Here is a 19737-nt window from a genome sequence, read left to right as displayed (position 1 = left end):
ATTGTTCGCGCCTTTTCTGTAATAGTTCCATTACAGAAAAGTACCTTTCTTTCAGATATTATGCCATTTAACTGTGGAGTTCGTGGTATTGCGAGATAATTACTTTCATACCCTTTAACACATTTTGTTGGACCATTTGGACAATAACTATTAACGCAATAAAAATTAACTATTTTATGTTTTATCTAGCTTTACCTCTTTTTCGACAAAATCTTTAATTAAACATTGCAAGCATATCGGATTTGTGTCTTATAAGATATGTTGCGCAATAAAGAGTAAAGTCACCAATTAAATAGATCAGAATATCATTGTCATTATTTACAGAAGGTGGTGTCATTAGCCCACAAACATCTGACTGAATATTAAATGTTCTTTCATTTCTGTAACGGTAGTCTGGCTTGTCAGCCGTAAATAAGCATGCTTCACACTGCATACATTTTAATTGGCCTATAATAATTATGACCTAATCGTTGATATTTATGATCAAGATTATACACAGGCTTGCAGACCTCCGGAACGTTTAATCAAGTTTATACGTACCTTGAATTCCAGAGTAAACAGGTTGTTTACGGTCTTACCGGACATCACGGGCTTACCGTGGCAGTACACCATTACCCCATCGTCACCAATGGTCACGGAGTATCCGGCTTGTTGCATCTTGGTAACGGACAGCAAGTTGCACGGGACATCAGGACTGTACAGCACGTTTTCTATCTCGTCTTTGACGCCCAAGTTGCTCGTAACAGAGATTGATCCAATATTCGACGCGGAGATGACTGTTTCATTTTTCGCTACTGATATTTTGATTGGTATTGTCAGTGTGCGAAAATAGCTTGCTATATCCTCTCGATTCGTGATATGATCGGATGCTCCAGAGTCCAATAAGAATATAATTTTATCTTGCTTATATTCTGTTTGCATTATGGCTCCTGCCATAAAAACAAAACTCGGTGTAGTCGGCGATGATTGAATTGTATCAACACTTGTTATATGAGCAGTGTTAATTGTTGTCTCGGTATTATTTGGTTTAGTCTTCATAACACGTAGGTAGTAGCGACATTCATTTTTGTAACGTCCCTTTTTCTTGCAGTAATGGCATATCACAACTTTCTTCTTATTAGATATTATCATGTTATAGTTGAATTTCGGCTTCTTATTTATTCTTCGAGAATTCTTCATAGCTGGTCTTCGTTGGAAGTCTTCGTTTTTCAGATGATTGTTTTGAATTTCAGCATGAAGCACTTTTCTGCTTGTGTCTAGTTTTTCGTCGTTTAGTTTAATTTCGTGGTCGAGGAGTCGCATCTTCACGAAGTTCAGCGTAATATCGTCTTCTGAGAGTGTTTCGATTGCAGTGACAATACCGTCATAGGCAGGCGGAAGAGTCAGCAATAGTTGGGATACCTTATCTCCCTCCATCACAGTTGCACCAGAAGTCGCTAGCTCGGATATTAAAATATCAAACTGCATAAAATGTTGATTCAAGGTGGTATCTCCTTGGAGTTTCATATTTAATAACTTCTTTCTGGTTGCGAGCTGTTTAGCCGTACTTTTTCTCTCGAAAATGTTGTCTAGCGCAGACAGTATTTCCTTCGACGTTGACTCCTGTCCAACATGACTGATGTAAGCATCGGACAGGTATTCGATGATAACATTTTTAGCTGTTTGCTCGGCTCTCTTCCACTTGTTGTCAGGTGTAACCGGAACTGGCTTCTCAATAACGTGAATTACGTCTAGTTCACTTAAAAGGCTTCGGATTCTGAATTTCCAGATGTTGTAGTTTTCTCCCACGAAAATCGGAATATTTCTCTAGGTCTTCTTTTTCTCCATGTTGTTGTTTTAAAAGTTCGAATTTCACAATCACTTTTAGTTTAAAAACTATTTTAACTTTTATTTAATCACTGCGTTGACTGGGCCCATAACCTGTTAGTCTTATTGACTTAGACTGTGAGGTCGTGGATAGATTAAATAAAAGAAAATCACTTTTATATTGCGCTTTATTTAGGTTAAGCGCATTCGGTAAGGCACGTCTATACTCCGAGGAGTAAAGGAGAGAAGTGTAAAATATTTAACAGTAAAATAAACTGTGACCTGCAGGGTGAACAAAAAAACGTTCCCATGCCAAATGTGAACCTGACCATTTAAACTAAAAGCAGCCCATAACAAATTATAGTTTTATGGCTTTGGTAACATTGTGTACCCTTGTTTTAAGAATTATTAGTCGTTTATTATACTTCACACAATTTCTTGACAGCAATGTTAACATGTGGCATGTGAGACTCAAATGGTACTTCACTTTCTCAGAACCTAAATCTTTCAATACGTTATCAAAAGACAGGAATTTTTGTATTCGAATTTAGGTAAATTCGACACTACCCGTGGCCCGCATTGGTCGGTACTGCCGCAAAAGCTATTTTCGCAATTTTTAAATCTGTAAAAATCTTCCAAAATATTCATTTTATAAAAATCATATTATGCTATAAAGGGCCATATAGATCTATTATAAATCAGTAATGTATTTAAAGTAAGTATTTAATTGGACAAGGATAAATTCATAAGAGATATAGACATACTCGTATACCATCGCGAAGTTCTCTGTAGACTTGTTTATAGTGAACTTTTAAATCGGGACTTAACGCGACTTATTTAAGTAGAATGCTACTACGAGTACATACTTTTTCTCGACGTTTCGGCCGTATTGCCCCCTCCCCTCGTGTCCCCTCGTGACCACGGCCGAAACGTCGAGAAAAGGTATGTACTCGTAGTAGCATTACTACTTAAATAAGTCGCGTTAAGTCCCGATAAAAAGTTTAATAATAATGCAACGCGAAAGTTTAAAATGTTATTTTTTATAGTGTACAATTATACTTGGTACATTATTTTGATAAATCTCGTAGGGTTCAGCCCGCGTTTGCAATGTAAGCGGAAAAAATGTAATTATTTACGACATCACATTCCCCAAAAATAACAGTATTTCTCCACTATTTAATGAAATTTTTAAACTTATAAACCTTACTCTTTAAACACCCTATCTATAGAAGAAAACCGCATCAAAATCCGTTGCGTAGTTTAAGGGAACATAGGGACACAAGGGAAAAAAGCGACTTTTATTTTATTACCGACTTCCAAAAAGGAGAAGGTTCCGCTGTATATATATATATATATATATATATATATATGAATTTGGTACCATGATCACCACTCTTGTAAAGAGATCACCACTTTTGTAAACATGGTACCAAATTCGAGTTAAACCCTATATATATATATAGGGTTTAACTCGAATTTCGTACCATGTTTACATATGTATATATATATATATATATATATATATATATATATATATATATATATAGGGTTTAACTCGAATTTCGTACCATGTTTACAAAAGTGGTGATCTCTTTACAAGAGTGGTGATCATGGTACCAAATTCATATATATATATATATATATATATATATATATATATATATATATATATATATATTTTATCGTGAGTTCAGTCAATGTCAGACTATCTGAAGCTTTTGGGACTGGTACCGACTTCAAATAATGAAGACTGAAGTATGTATAGAAATAGTTAAGATTTAGACGAATTCTGAAAAAGGCACCATTATAGAGTAACAGTTATTTACTTAATACTTTTTAGTACATATTATTATTGTTTTTACTTTGGAAGTCGGTTTTAATTTTTTGTTAAAAATAGTAATAATAATATGACTGTAGTGATAATAATATAATTACTTAATTTTATTGAATATAAAAAACCTTTTGTTGTTATTATTTCTTAAATTATCAATCTTTTTAATCTTTATTGTTTTTATACTTTTATATTATGTTTACTATGTTTTTGATACTATAATATTATATTTTGATATATAGTTTTCTCGACCTCTGGCGACCCACAGAAGGTTCGCGACCACCCAGTCGATCACGACCTGCAAGTTTTTAAAAACACTTTAAAGGATTAATCCACGCCCGAAGCTACGCCGGGTTGCTAGTATATATTTTTATTTGCACGCGTTTGACCCGAATTAGATACAAAATATCATCGATTTATTTAAAAAGTGTCACTGCCGGTCCCCAAGCCGCCTGACCCCATCTGTCACTGTCACCTGGGCGATTCGCGCCATTCCCGCGAGCGCTCTCAATTATGGCAACCCCGCGTTTTGTTGTTACTTGTTTCATGAACGATGATGATTGTTGCTCAAATGAGGGTTTTCGAAGAAGCTTTTTCGTGGCATATGAGCTGTTTGACATGGCAATTGACACGATAGACTCTACGGCTACATAGCGTCATAAGACCTTCATTGATCGTTGCTCAGATAATTTTTTTTTAAATAATATAAGGCGTCTATTTTCGCCTATATCCTTTTGTGTTTTCGTTCATTTCTATTTTCTTTTTTATTAGATATAATATATCTATTTATTCTTATTTTTATTGGTATTTGGGTCAGAGATATCGGTAGTTATTTTGGCATAAGTATAGGATATAGGAATGTGCTTGATAGTCACAAAGGAAGATCTTGTGACGAAGCAAAGTTGTCTTTTCAGACGGTAAGAACAACTCCTTTCAGAACCTTCAACTTTCAGTCAAGTATTGGAAGCATGATTTGAACAATATCAGTCCAGCAGTTAATAAATGTTTGTGACTCACTTTACCGTTTCTTATTCATAAAGAACCGATAAATATTTTTAAACTCAAAGCTCCCTTGAAGGCAACACCAAGAACAAGTTTTATAAGAGAAGCTTACAAAATACACCTCATAAGTGTGTAAACTGTGGTGCCACACTTGTTGTTGCAAAAGAAACTATAAGTTATAACTTCTCTGTAACTTGTATGTATGTTTGCTACGCCTGGGAAGGAAATGAAATGATATCCTATGTATACAATATTTCCAATGGGGTAGTTGCCAATTGGGTAGGTTTCTATGGAGTGTAGAATCTAAATCATACCTATATTTTCAAACGTTATATACGAAGCATGTTATTTATAACTATTTGTAACATAGTTTTTTTTTTTAGAAATTATGAAGTATTAGTAGTAGTAGCTAGTAGTACTAAGTAACTATACTCCACTCAGGCTAACTTGTCGCCAGCGGTCATTGACCCCTGGTCTGGTATTGAGTATAGTGTTCTTATAAGAGCTTGTTCTATAATCGCTTATAACAAGGAATAGTTTATCTGAAAGTTTTGAACTACAATGTAGAGCAGAGCTATACTCAAACTGCGGCCCGCGGGCCTCATGCGGTCCGCCGCGCCTCGGAGACTTTATTAGTGACCCGCGTAAAATGAAATCATTTTTAATTTCAGGCTCACCGGCAAAATAGTGCAAAGTTGTCGTGAAAGTCGTGAATTTTTTTTCCCGCTTTTACCACAAATTTTGAAGAACGGCACACTACAAGTTGAGTCTCGCATTACTTTCTCTCCTACGCTTCGCCGGTACTCTACCTACGAATTTTCGATCAGACCTTTTTCTACCCATCTCGAAAACAGCACGAGGCTTCTAAAGCCTTGTTTAAAAATATATCAAAATATTTTATGCTAGATGTTCCGCGCAGCTTCGCCCGCGTTATTTAGGAAAAAGTAACCTATGTCCTTTCACGTGGTCTATTCTTCGTGTGTGCCAAATTACATAAAAAATGCTCCAGTACGTTCAAATAAGCCCTTTCAAATAATTTCCCCCGTTTTTTCCACACTTTCCTCTATTTCCTCGCTCCTATTAGTTTTAGCGTGATTTCTTATTATAGCCTATAGCCTCTTTTGATAAGGAGGCTATCTAACACTGAAATAATTTTTCAAATCGAACCAGTAGTTCCTTACCTGAGATTAGCGCGTTCAAATAAGCCATTTCAAATAATTTCTAAAATCTGTTGTCGCTATAACAACAAACACTGAAAACAAAATAAAATTAATATTTCCCATACAACAAACGTAATTTATTCGGCCCTTTTCGATCTATATCAATAATGGCAAGAGGTAGGCATTTGAATTTTTCTCACATTTTTCTATTATAATAATTATCAGTATCTGCTTTAATATTTTTTAATAATATTAAAATTAAATAAAAATTTAAGGGGGGCTCCCAGGCAAAAAACACAATTTTTAGCCTATTTTTGGTCTCTATCGGTACGGAATCCTTCGTGCGCGAGGCCGACTTGCACTTTGCCGATTTTTTTTGTTTAATTTAGTACAAGATGTTTCCGTGGCGCCAACATTCGTTTATCGCGCGGGAACCATATTTTTTTCGGGATATCTTATGTCCTTTCCCGGGACTCAAAGTATCTTCATTCCAAATTTTAGCAAAATCAGTTCAGCGGTTTGGGCGTTAAGAGCTGGTAACAAAGACAAGCGGCAAGCGATTATCGTAAACGCCAACGCCAACGCCACAAAATGTATGGGATTTGAAATTAGTATTCGCTAGCGAAGCGATGACTTATGTCAAATCGCATACATTTTGTTAGCGTTAATAATCGATATATTAATAATCGAGGCGATAATCGCTTGCCACTTGTCTACTAGGGCTGACAGGCAGACAGAGTCACATTTATAATATCAGTATGAATATACGGAAAACATGTTCCCGTAAAAGCGAATGTAAAATGTATTATCCACAAAATAATAAACCTCTTGTCTTTGGTCAGAATGTGTCCATGATTTATTCTCCCGGACATGTGGTTCTGTACGTGAGCGAAGTTCGCTTAAAATATTCAGAAAAGTTCCTTAACTGTTCAAACGATGCCAACAACTAAAGCTCGCTACACACGGCTGCGGTAGAAATGTACGCGGATTCTTATTCGTATAATATAGCGTACTATCCATGTATAGAACGTATGTAGTAAGTACGCTATCAGAGAAGTTAATTCCTAGGCAGATGGCGGACCTAGGTAGTTTGGTCGAGTTATGTCAATTTCAGCCGACAGATCACGACTCACAATGAATTGACATAATGCACCCAAATGACGTAGGTCCTTCAACAACTAAGAACCATTTTCTTCGATTGTAATTATCTCAATTTATACGAGTATAAATGTAGGTGCCATTCTAGAAAAATATTATTGTAAGGCAGTTGTAAACTCAATGCAACGATGATGAGGCTTTACATTCGGAAGTAAAAAATGATTTTTACTGATGACAAACAGTGATGAAACAAAATGACTACGTACGTAGGTAGAAAGTTAAGAGAAAATTATTTAAAGGAAGGAATTCAAACAAAGTTATTGCAAGATAATTGCATAATCCGTACTAATATTGCGAATGCGAAAGTTTGAGCTGTCTGTCTGTTACCTCTTCACGCCCAAACCTATAAACCTGATTTTGCTCTTTGGCATGGAGATATTTTGAGTCCCGGGATGATGTCCGCAAAAAAAATTAATTTAATTATAATATTTCCTTAGTAACCTTTAATAGGATAATATGCCGAAAAATTGTACGGTTCCCGCGCGATGAACTAATTATTTTGGCGCAGCGGAGTTGCGGATGTCATCTTGTTGGCCGTTAGCCTTTTTCCTTTGATAAATCGCTACGTGTGTAGCAAACATAAGGATGAATTTTTAAAACTATGTGCCGTGTAATGGCTGAACTGTGCTTCTATGTAATTGAGAATTTCGTGTTTGTGACCCAGACACAAATATCTTTTATTCATTGAAATATCATTGAAAATGAGCATTAATTTAGCTTTGAATTTTGATGTCATGTTTGATTATTATTTATGTTATAGCTGTTTATTAGTAATAGCATTACATGACAAATGTTTCGGACAAACTGAATAATTCCAATAAAATTAATCCATACTAATATTATAAATGTGAAAGTGTGTCTGTCGGTCTGTCTGTCTGGTACATCTCTTTTTCAATGTGATTTGTGAGTGTGTGAGTGATTTGAAATCAAAGAAATGTAGATTTTTTTTTATAATTAGATGAATTAGCACAGAATATATTATTATTATGGTATTAGCTATGTAGATGATGAATTAGGTATTATAAGTAACAACCTGGGTATTTCTAAAAGAAAAAAAATGTAATGGTTCTTTTATAGGGTGTAACATAACTATGTGATAATACTTAAGGGTGTGTATGTGTTAGTTGTAGAGAGTTCACTGTGAAAGAAGTAGCGCTGACGGACCTTCTTTTCACCTTTGTCTGGGCAAGCGCCCTAAAGCTGCCATAAAAAAATATTGACTTTATCATATATTTTTTTCAACTCTCCTCACTGGGACTCAGCTGATCTCAGACTGGCCGTGTAAGCATTGTCTAATAGTATCTAAGATTCAATAAGAAACCTGTAATCCGTTTTCAATTTTGTCAACTAAGGTTATGTTGCACCAGAGGCGTGGTTAAAGTTAAATTTAAAGTTAAAGTTATAGTTAAGGTAAATTTAACTTTAACCTTAACTTTGCCCGGAGAAATTCACAGATGACAGCTGATCCAACAAGGTTTAATAAGTACACGTGGGCGGGGGCGCTGCTGGTAAAGGAGAACTGTCAAAAATGGCGGTTTTTGTATGATGACAGCGTTAGTTCCTTTTTTCGCCTCATGCAATTAAAATCTTGTCGAGTTCCTTTTTTCGCCACATGCAATTAAAATATGGCGTCTTGATATATTTTTTTTTTATAAACCAGACAAGTTAAAATTTGAGGTTGCATAAATTCGCACCAAGCTGAAAATCGGAAAAATTGTTAAGAACATGATTACAAATTAAATTTGAAAGTTCCTTATGATTCCCTTATGTGGTAAAAAATACCCAAAAGGTACGATTACATCTTTAACAACTTTTAGAATCCTTATGATATTTAAAAAACGGTGGCTCTATATATAGATATTAATGACAGATATGTCAGTTTTTTTGAGCGATCTCAAAGATGAACGCGACCTATTTATGATTTCACACACAAACACCAATACTTCTTATTATTCCAATTCTGAACTTTCAGGACACTGCGGATACTGAGGTGGAAATGTCAATAATACCTAATATAGATTTTATTAATCGCGCGCGGAATTTTAAAACACTATAATCCGTGGCTGGACGAGTGCCAACATGCCGCCCAAAAATTGTGCAAAGCCTTCCTGAATTTATGACTTGAATAATCATGATAGGTCGTATCGAAACCGTTAGAAGTAAAAGTTGAATAGAAATAGTATCGTTTACAATTATTGTGAATTGAAGACCACTCCTGTCCACTCATGTCTTCAATTATTTTACCTCCAGCTAACTGTAAGTCAATTTGTAAGTTAATGTTTTTTTTTTTTAATGAAATAAGGGGGCAAACCAGCAAACGGGTCACCTGATGGAAAGTAACTTCCGTCGCCCATGAACACTCGCAGCATCAGAAGAGCTGCAAGTGCGTTGCCGGCCTTTTAAGAGGGAATAGGGTAATAGGGGAGGGTAGGGAAGGGAATAGGGTAGGGGTTAGGGGATGGGGCCTCCGGTAAACTCACTCACTCGGCGTGAAACAGCGCAAGCGCCGTTTCACGCCGGTTTTCTGTGAGAACGTGGTATTTATCCGGTCGAGCCGGCCCATTCGTGCCGAAGCATGGCACTCCCATGTAAAGTATGTATGTATGTACAAAATATTGATGGTAGAATTGAAGAAGGTATGCGTGACGAATGGGGGACTTTATTATGCCAACGTATGAAAAATACAATACCCTGAACCAGTAAACTTTGCTTTAAATACAAATACTTATTATATTAGAAGATATGAAAAATGGTTGTTTTCAGAAATAGCCGGAAACACACAGCAAAATTCTACCAATATCCAGCCGTTTCGGACACGAGAATTTTATCTACTACCTCTTATACGAACAAAAAATATATTTACACATACCTACCTAATACATTAAGCGCCTGTTTCAACACTTTCTGATAAAGTGCCGAATAGGCTATTCACAACTTTTTTGGCAGATTCTCCATACTTGAACTGTCAAGTTAATTGGTGGATAGCCTATTCGGCATCTATCAGGAAGTGGTGAAACAGGTCCTATAGGTTCATTGTCTGTCAAGTGATATTATAATACCAATATACCAGACAAAGAAAAACCTTTTATAGTATTTGTATAAAATATATTTTATTAGTAAGGTGTTTAATAATATTATTACTTCCTATTTTATCGTAACCCGCAATATTGCCTGATGCATTGCTCAAGGCTTATGGAAATCGCCTTAAACCAGCAACCTACTTAATCACTCGCTTACAATGTAAACTTTACAAAAACGCAACGTACCACTATTGAACTTTATTGTTATAGCAGTAAGGTTGAAATCCTTGCCAACAGATGTACCTGTAATACTGCACTAATACATTTTTAACACGCTTTTATAAGCTTGGGCTGTATGGTGTAAAGGAATCTTTGAGCACGATTTTTAGGGTTCCGTAGCCAAATGGCAAAAAACGGAAACCTAATAAATTCGTCATGTCTGTCTGTCTGTCTATCTGTCCGTCCGTATGTCACAGCCACTTTTTACCTATCTCCAATAGTCTAATTATTATTAATTCGAAACTTTGGATGTAACATATTATTAAGAACCAACGATAATGCAATAATTTGTTTTCGATAAAAATATGTTTTGATAAAAACAAATGAATTTGAATAATTCTGTTGAAAGATGAAAATAAATATAGCATGCTTTTTAGTTTTTTTTTTCAATTATTATTGTTCTTCCATTCACCAGCCCGGAGCCCTCTTATTGAGTTGACCCACGCGGCTTCTGAAACATTATACATAACATAAGCCTACCTTTTGAAACACAACTCTATCTTATATAGTATTTTAAAAGATTAAACCGGCTTCAAAATTTTAATTAATTCAGAATCAAAATTCCCTATCTCAAAAACCTCTTAACCGATTTTGATGAAACTCGCAGTATTCCCAAATTTAAAAATGCACATTTGTTCAAAGTTCAAACGCTGATATAGACTAACATACTTATCGTATACGTATCCGTTAAACCGCGCTTTCGCGCGATATAAATCCAACATTTTATTGTCGATTTACATTGAACGTTGGTGTGATAATAATATGACAAATCTAATAATATCGACACGTTCAGATAACTATTGTGATTGGCATACAATTGTTACCTTCGAGGCTGGCTACTCCATTTATATTGTTATCTGATGTTCTCTCCGTCTGTCCGTGGGAGTGATTAGCGGCTTGTAAAATATCCATCCAATAATCTCGAGGATATATTAATTTTGGTAGACAGGTAAACGATGTATGTCGTCTTGTTGAATAAATGTAATGTCTTAATTTGTTAGGTTTAGCATAATATGAAAATTATTAAAAAGTAATTAACAGTTAGTAACATAACAAAATAACTGCCCTTTCACGCTGCCAGCAAACCACCCGCTTTGGAAAAGAACATAAAATATTATGTTAACTTTAACAAAATGCAAAAATAGTATATTTATACTAGTTGTCCCGGCAAATGTTGTTTTTCCATTTAAAGTATATTTTCGCCCAGTGATATTTTATTATAAAACATCATTGATTTCGTCCATATTATTTTACGAGCTTTTGTCCGCGGCTTTGCTCGCCTTAAGAAGTATTTTTATATAACAAACTTTCATCCCCTATTTTAACCCCTTGGGGTAGGAATTTATGAAAATCCTTTTTTAGCGGATGCCTTCTTCTTAACATCTACCTGCATGCAAAATTTCAGCCCGATCCGTGCAGTGGTTTGGGCTGTGCGTTGATAGATCACCTTTGAGTTTTATATAATATATAAATCGACATGACTAAATTAGTACGTCACCATTGCAACATCCATCGCTATCCCGTCGCACCACTGATTTCCATTATACAAGTACGCGCGCGTACTGGTATAATAGAGGTCAGTGCGTCGCACAAACAATGGTCGCCGTCAGTCTCAAGTTGTAATAATTTACTATTATTTATTCAACTAATGCACTTATCAATATAAAAAGTATCCAGTAGCTGATTCTCAGACCCACTGAATATGCATGTTAAAATCAGTAAAGCCGTTTCGGAGGAGTACGCTATCCAACAATATTGTGACACGAGAATTTTATATATTAGATAATGTTTTTTTTTTTTTTGTAAGATATTCATCGTTTAACTACTACATCTCAGTGTGTGGACTATGGAGTTGTGGACACGCACGTAAGTACTAATATTCCGATCATTTTTTCCATTTATTTGCGTTATCTCTAAAAATTTTACGTTGGCACGGATGTAGCTTTTTGTCACCAATATTACCAAAAATATACAAAACTAAAATCCAAAATATAATATTTCAAACACTAACATACAAAATTATAGGCTTCGCTATCAAATTAGCCTAGAGCGGTTTGATTTGGCCTTTTGTGTTCGGGCGAACAGTAATAAAAATAAACAAACAAACAAGCTAACATGTTTGTAAATACAACAGTTTACTCGTCATAATTGTTTACACGGTTTATTTGTTTATTCCCCGTTCCTGTTCCTCAATTCTGCTTTTTTAATGCAACATTAGTGCAGCTTTATTTATTCTTTGATTAAAGGTACAAGTTGGAAGCCGGCTACATGAAGCGGCAGCAGACGACGTGTCGCCGCGACACTACTGGTTTCTATGTATTTCTATGAAACTGTCAGATTGTGGACCTCACTCCCTCACACCATTCGTGATAGTCCCACCATTGCTATTTTTAAAAGACGCTTGAAAGAGCACTACCTCGAATCTCCATCCATTTAAATACCATTATTATATATACATATATTATTTATTTATTATAGCTACATTACTAATATTTTATAATTATATATTCTAATTTTATTATTTGTTGTAAGTATGTTGTTGTTGTAGAACTCGGTATATATGTACTTATAATTTATTTATTTTGTCATTATCCTATTATTTTATTTTGATGCAATATTAAATTCATCTTTGTGCACGTCCTATCTGCTATTCTAATCCAATCTCTCTCCGTAGGGCTGCTGGAATCGATTTCTATTAGAAATAAGCAGATCCTATTGTGTCGTCTTACTGTGTGTAAATTGTTATTGTGTGAATATTTCTTGTGCACAATAAATGATTAAATAAAATAAAAATACTCCCTCCGCAGCTGGCGACACGTAGCTTCGTGTCACTTATTCATAGAAATAAGTACATGGAAACGTCGTCTGCTGCCGCTTCATGTAGCCGGCTTCCAACTTGTACCTTAACGCAAGTTTTTCTATTTTTTTTTTGACAGGGGTTTATCTATTTACTAGAGCTTTTAATTGGCTATTGTCAAAAAGTTAACTTAGTATTAATGAGATTAACTATATAACTAACTGTCAAAAAACTTTTCATACTGTATAACAACTAGATCGAATATTTTTTTAAACCAATGCCGTTGGTTTCACATTTGACGAGAACGCCTTTTTGTAGTTTGATAGGAAACTAAGTGGAACAATAAACGAAGCTGCTATTGCACTAAAGTAGAAGAATCAGCGTACTGTGGTGCATATAAACTATACTAATATTATAATTCTGCAGAGTTAGTTAGTTATTTTGTTTGTTTGTTTGAACGTGCTAATCTCAGGAACTACTGGTCCGATTTGAAAAATTCTTTCAGTGTCAGATAGCCCATTGATCGAGGAAGGCTATAGGCTATATTTTATTACGCTAAGACTAATGGGAGCGAATAAATACAGAAAAATGTGAAAAAAATGGGGGAAATTATTTGAAAGGGCTAATTTGAACGCGCTAATCTCAGGAACTACTGGTCCGATTTGAAAAATTCTTTCAGTGTCAGATAGCCCATTGATCGAGAAAGGCTATAGGCTATATTTTATTACGCTAAGACTAATGGGAGCGAATAAATACAGAAAAATGTGAAAAAAATGGGGGAAATTATTTCAAAGGGCTTATTTGAACGCGCTAATCTCAGGAACTACTGGTCCGATTTGAAAAATTATTTCAGTGTTAAATAGCCCATTGATCAAGGAAGGTTATAGGCTATATTTTATCACGCTAAGACTAATAAGAGCGAAGAAATAAAGGAAAGTGTGGAAAAAACGGGGGAAATTATTTGAAAGGGATTATTTGAACGCGCTAATCTCAGGAACTACTGGTCCGATTTGAAAAATTCTTTCAGTGTTAGATAGCCTATTTATCGAGAAAGGCCATAGGTTATATTTTATTATTCTACGATTAATAGGAGCGAAGAAATAGAGGAGAATGTGGAAAAAACGGGGGAAATTATATAATTGCTTATTATCTTAAGATTCTTAAGAACTACTGGAGCAATTTTTAAGTTATTTGGCAAACATGAAGAATAGACCACGTTAAGGGACATAGGCTATTTTTTGCGGAAAAATGTATAGTCGCGTGAAATTCCTAAATTACGCAAGCGAAGCCGCATGGAACATCTATATATAATTATATAATAAAATCGTAGGAAAGTCAATGCTGTACATTGAATATTTTTGTACAATAAATAATACTTGGGACGTGATCTACTATACTAAAGCGGACGAAGTCGCGGGCAACAGCTAGTATTTATATAAATAGGTAGTTTATCTTTTGATTAGCGCTCTTTATACTACGATAAAGAACTGCAATGCTAATGAAGTGTCTAAACACACCATACCGAAGATACGCGGCCGAAGTTCGGCAAGATTACGCCTGCAATGTATTTTAAATTACCGATGACACACCATGCCGAAATCACGTCGCGTTATAGCGTACAGCCGAAATTCGGTCGAACGTAAGTTTGGCAGCGATTCGGCGGTAATGTTTTTTTTTCGGCGTCAATTCGGTGGCGTTTGAGATACTGAATACTCGGACAAAGTTACGCAACTGAATTTTCGCCGCGTAATTTCGGCTCTTATCGTGTGTCATATCAGCCGAATGCGTCGGAACGTAATATCGGCCACGGAACTTCGGCCTCGTATCTTTGGCATGGTGTGGTAGGTATAGGTACTTAATAGTAATAATTATAATGTGAGTAAATGAGAGTGTTTTAAATATAAATACTTACACAATAATATGGTGATAGCCGATTATTTTTGTGCCAACCCTACTTCAAAATTTGTTGCCAGAAAACAATGGATCATAAAAGTGGGTCCAATCGCTAGATGAAAATATGTTAACAATTCATATCTAGTCATTGGACCCAATGGGTCTAATTTTTTGGGTCCAATAGACCGAGTACTCTGTTTAGGTGGTTTAGACACACACTTATATTCATACTGGAAACCGAGCGTAATTTTAAACATAATATAAGTGAATACTTATATTATGTTTAAAATTACGCATAATATCATGAGTAACGTGAATACGTTACTCATGATATTATGACTTAATATTAAATGTATCTCTTTGTACAAAAGAGAGGTATTCGTGAGATTTGAAGCCAGATATGAGATAAATTAAAGTGCTGCAAACATTCTGCAAGTATTCGCTTGAATTGTATGTATGAGGTACGCAACCAATTCAAAGTTATTTTCTGGGAACTGCATAATATTTATATATGTAAATTCATATTCTTACAAGTAAACCTTGATCGGTACACAATAAAGTACCTTTTTAAATAATTTTGCATTTGTATTGGAAAATATTAGTTATAATATCTTTGGACGGTTCACACCACGCCAGTCTGGCCCTGTGCTAAGTAACTAAAGGACTTGTGTTACAGGTGAGTTAGTCCTAAGTCCTAGATCCTTGTAGTCCTCCTAGGTTAATAATGACTAGTGGCTAGTAATTACTAAGGTAATAGCAATCTAGATATAGTAATTGCTAATATCTTAGCATTAAGCACGTGTGTCTTGTCAAAGATCAATTCAAAGACCAATTTGCTTGATGTTCACTATATACATTTCGACGACCTCTGTGGCTCAGTTCGTGGGCTGTTGGTAGCTCAAGCCGGGGGTCGCGGGTTCGAATCTCGCCGACGGAACAAAAAGTTTTCAAAGTTCCTGGGTCGTGGATGTATTAAATATGTGTAAGTATCATAATCTTAATATATATATTTCTTGTGTGCGTGTGTATGTGACTGAACTCCTCCTAAACGACTGGACCAATTTTGATGAAATTTTTTGTGTGTGTTCGTGGAGATTCGAGAATGGTTTAGATTTACAGTTTGGTCTACTGGAAAATGTTTTTTCAATTAATTTCTTATTTATAAGGAGTTGTTGATTTTGGAATGTTTTACATTAGATCCGGCGGACGGCGCTATCATTTCATTCAATATTATTCTATTTCAATTTTAGTTTGTCCTGACAGATGGTGCTACGATTAATTTGAAAAAAATTTTGTTATTCAATTCATGTGCTGATTAAAATATTAAATAAATAACACATAGGCTACAATTTTAACCGACTTTCAAAATGGGGGAGGTGTTATGTTCGTTTTCTTATATTCAACGATTACTCCGCCGTTTGTTAACCGATTTTCAAAATTTTTCTTTTGGTATATAGGGTATCATCCCAATTTGGTATTATATTCAGAAAAGTGGTGATCTGATGAAGGATCCATAAGTAATCGAGGGAACTCCTCAAAACTTATAGGGAAACATATGGTGACTTCGGTTTCGTGAGAAGTATTCTAAGCATATGCTACCAACAAGTAAGATTTTGCACCGAGATATACCTGGTATACCGTGGTTCGGAAGGTGCTGAGAGAATTCCTGATTCTTTATAGATACAAGTTTGGGAGTTTCGGCGTTATTTTAAGAACAGAAAGCATATGCTACTATGCAAATTACATTCTTCATCATCATCATCATCATCATCACTACCATATTATACCATTTCATAGTCTTTTAGATCGAGACTTGAGTTTGTCAAGCGATAATTAAAAAAAATCTATATCTACCTAATATTATAAACCTGAAGAGTATGTTTGCTTGAACGCGTCAATCTCGGAAACTACAGGTCCGATTTAAAAACTTATCTCAGTGTTAGATAGATCATTTATCGAGTAAGACTCATCATTTATCGAGAAGGTTATATTATATTATTACTCTAAGACTAATACGACAGAAGAAATTCAGGAAAATGTGGGAAAAACGGGGAAAATATTTTTTATGGGTAAATGTACCTACGGATTCTGTAAAATTTCTAATTTACGCGGGCGAAGCCGCGCGGGACATCTAGTATTATAATAAAAACTTAAATATAATATGTATAAGTAGTATGAAAGTATTAAATATATTTCGGTTCAGGTACCTACTTAGCACGGGGCCAGACTGACGTGGTATAGCTATTATTATTACGTTGAGTTACACAACTTTCACAGTAATTATATTATAATATACTTTTCATGCACATATTCCACTTTTGTTAATTTATGTTTTTACTGCAATAAAATTTTACACATAATTGCAAAACTGTGAAGCTTAATTGTAATAAAATAAATTAATAAAATTGGATAAAAAGTGAATGAAAAGTGTATATTATAATTACTGTGAAACATTAATTTTCACCAAGAAGTTACAGTACATTCAATATCATTTACAAAGCTTTGACATGCTTTGACTGGGTTGATTCAGACCGCAACACGACGCGTAGATGCATTTCAAAATTTATATGGACTAGAGATCGCCCAATGGTCGATATTTGACCTTAGTTTCAACGACATTAAGACTAAAAATATTGACTTTATCATATTTTTTCAACTCTTGTCTCTGGGACTCAGCTGATCTCAGACTGGCCGTGTAAGCATTGTCTAATAGTATCTAAGATTAAATAAAAAAAACTATAATCCATTGTCAATTTGTCACCTTGTTGTCAACGTTGTCAACAGACTTAAACCATAAATAAAAGAGTATAATTCGTATGTATAGGCTTGTCACTCAAAAATCTGTCATTTTTCCTAGTGTAGTAGTGTTGTTGTGTGTGTAATGTTTTATTTGTTAAAAAAATGTATGATAAAAGCATAATTTCAAAATAATATTAGGTCGATGCACCCCTTCACCATATAAACTATAACGGTGCAAAATTTCATTCACCTACGTTTCCCCATTTTTCGTCAAAAGGGATACAAAGTTTTTGGCTCACGTATTAATATATAGATTTGACAGATTCGCAAGTATTTCTGTTGCCGCTACAACAACAAATATCGTAAATATTTTTATAGTAAATATATATAATCGCAATAAAAATAATATTTAAGGCTCCCATACAACAAACGTGATTTTTTTAGGTTTCTTCGCTCGTAATCAATAATGCTAACAGCTAGGCACTTGACATTTTCACAAAATCCTTAATTATATTAATTGTACTTTCATAATTAATAATAAAATTTCAAAAAAGTTAACATTAAAAGGGGGCTCCCATACACGAAACACAATTTTTTGCCTACTTTCGCTCTATACCGGTACGGAACCCTTCCGACTCGAACTTTGCCATTTTTTTTCGATTTTAAACTTTTTACTACGCCGTAGGTCAACACCTACGCCTATAAAAACCAACATAATATCCTTAGACTGGATTTCTATGCGTCCGCGGGGACGAGCGTTTTGGCGGCTACACCGCGAGATCACAAGCAATGCAATGTAACGATTTATTTATAATGGTGCGGTCGCGATATTGTTTTAAATTGTAATTTTTCATCTTTTTAGTAAAAGATGGCCCCGTGCGAGTTTCTTACGCCGGTTCTTCTAGTTAGTTCCGAACCGGTGGTAGGCACCTTAGTAACGACGTTCGGAGATATTTTTCGTAAAAAAATTACTCCGAATAAAAAATATTTTGATTTGATTTTGATTATTTTGATAGTATACATTACATAACCTGTAAAGTTTGTGGAAAAACTATCACGCCTTTTGATATGTGCTTTAACATAATATTATTATAGTAATTTTGATTTATATGTACCTAGATGTGTTATCATCAGTCAGTCAAGGTTTTTTATATTATGTAGATTGTAGATCAGTCAGTCAAAATGTGTTGAGGCGAGTCCTCACAAAGCTCGGCTTTTAGCTAGTTTACAAACAATTGCTTGTGATCTGATCTGTGTCCATGCATAATATAATTGGAGCCTTAGAAACTCTAGATACAACACCCATAATATTTTATGCTTACACTTTACATATTGTAACCTGCTTTTTACTTAAAAGCAAAAATAAATGTAATAATTAAGACAAATTGAATAACCAGCTTATGAAATATTTTGGGGATGATAATTAAGAATTTAAATTGTCTCCAATTTCCTTTGTACGAGCGTGGATGTCAATAATTGTTGATTGTATTAAACTCCAGCATGTATTTTATCACTTTACAATTTATTTTTGAATTAATTACTTTTATAACGCAATCGCATCGTTGTCATAATAAATATAATTATATTAATAAAAATTGTATTAAAGTTATTCAGTGTGAAATAATTATAATTAATTGGTATTTTTAAACTTAATAGGAACTACGTTATAAAATTCGTTTTAACATGAACTTGTTTTTTTACCGAGACTCCGGGACGGGATTATTCGGGGTTCATTTATATCGCTATGCCAGATTTCATCAAAATTGATTCAGTGGTTAAAGTGTGAAAACAATCAGATTTTCTCGTGAACTCTTATTTAAATTTTGATTTAGTTAGAAAAATAAAGTTAATAAATAAAAATAAAATCATTAAAAACTTTGTTCCATTGTTTTTATTTACACAGTACAGCTATTTTACAGTTTATTAATTAATTTAAATTAGGTAAGTATAGCAAAACTTCATTACTTATACATTGCTCTTCGGTATCCGCTAAAACTATCACGATGATCACTGTGTATAATGTATAATGAATATATAATAATATATTCATAA

Source organism: Aricia agestis, chromosome Z (genome assembly GCF_905147365.1).
Source record: "Aricia agestis chromosome Z, ilAriAges1.1, whole genome shotgun sequence".
In the NCBI taxonomy this organism is placed as follows: domain Eukaryota; kingdom Metazoa; phylum Arthropoda; class Insecta; order Lepidoptera; family Lycaenidae; genus Aricia; species Aricia agestis.
The sequence above is the reverse complement of the archived record's forward strand: the minus strand, read 5'-3'. Positions refer to the sequence as shown.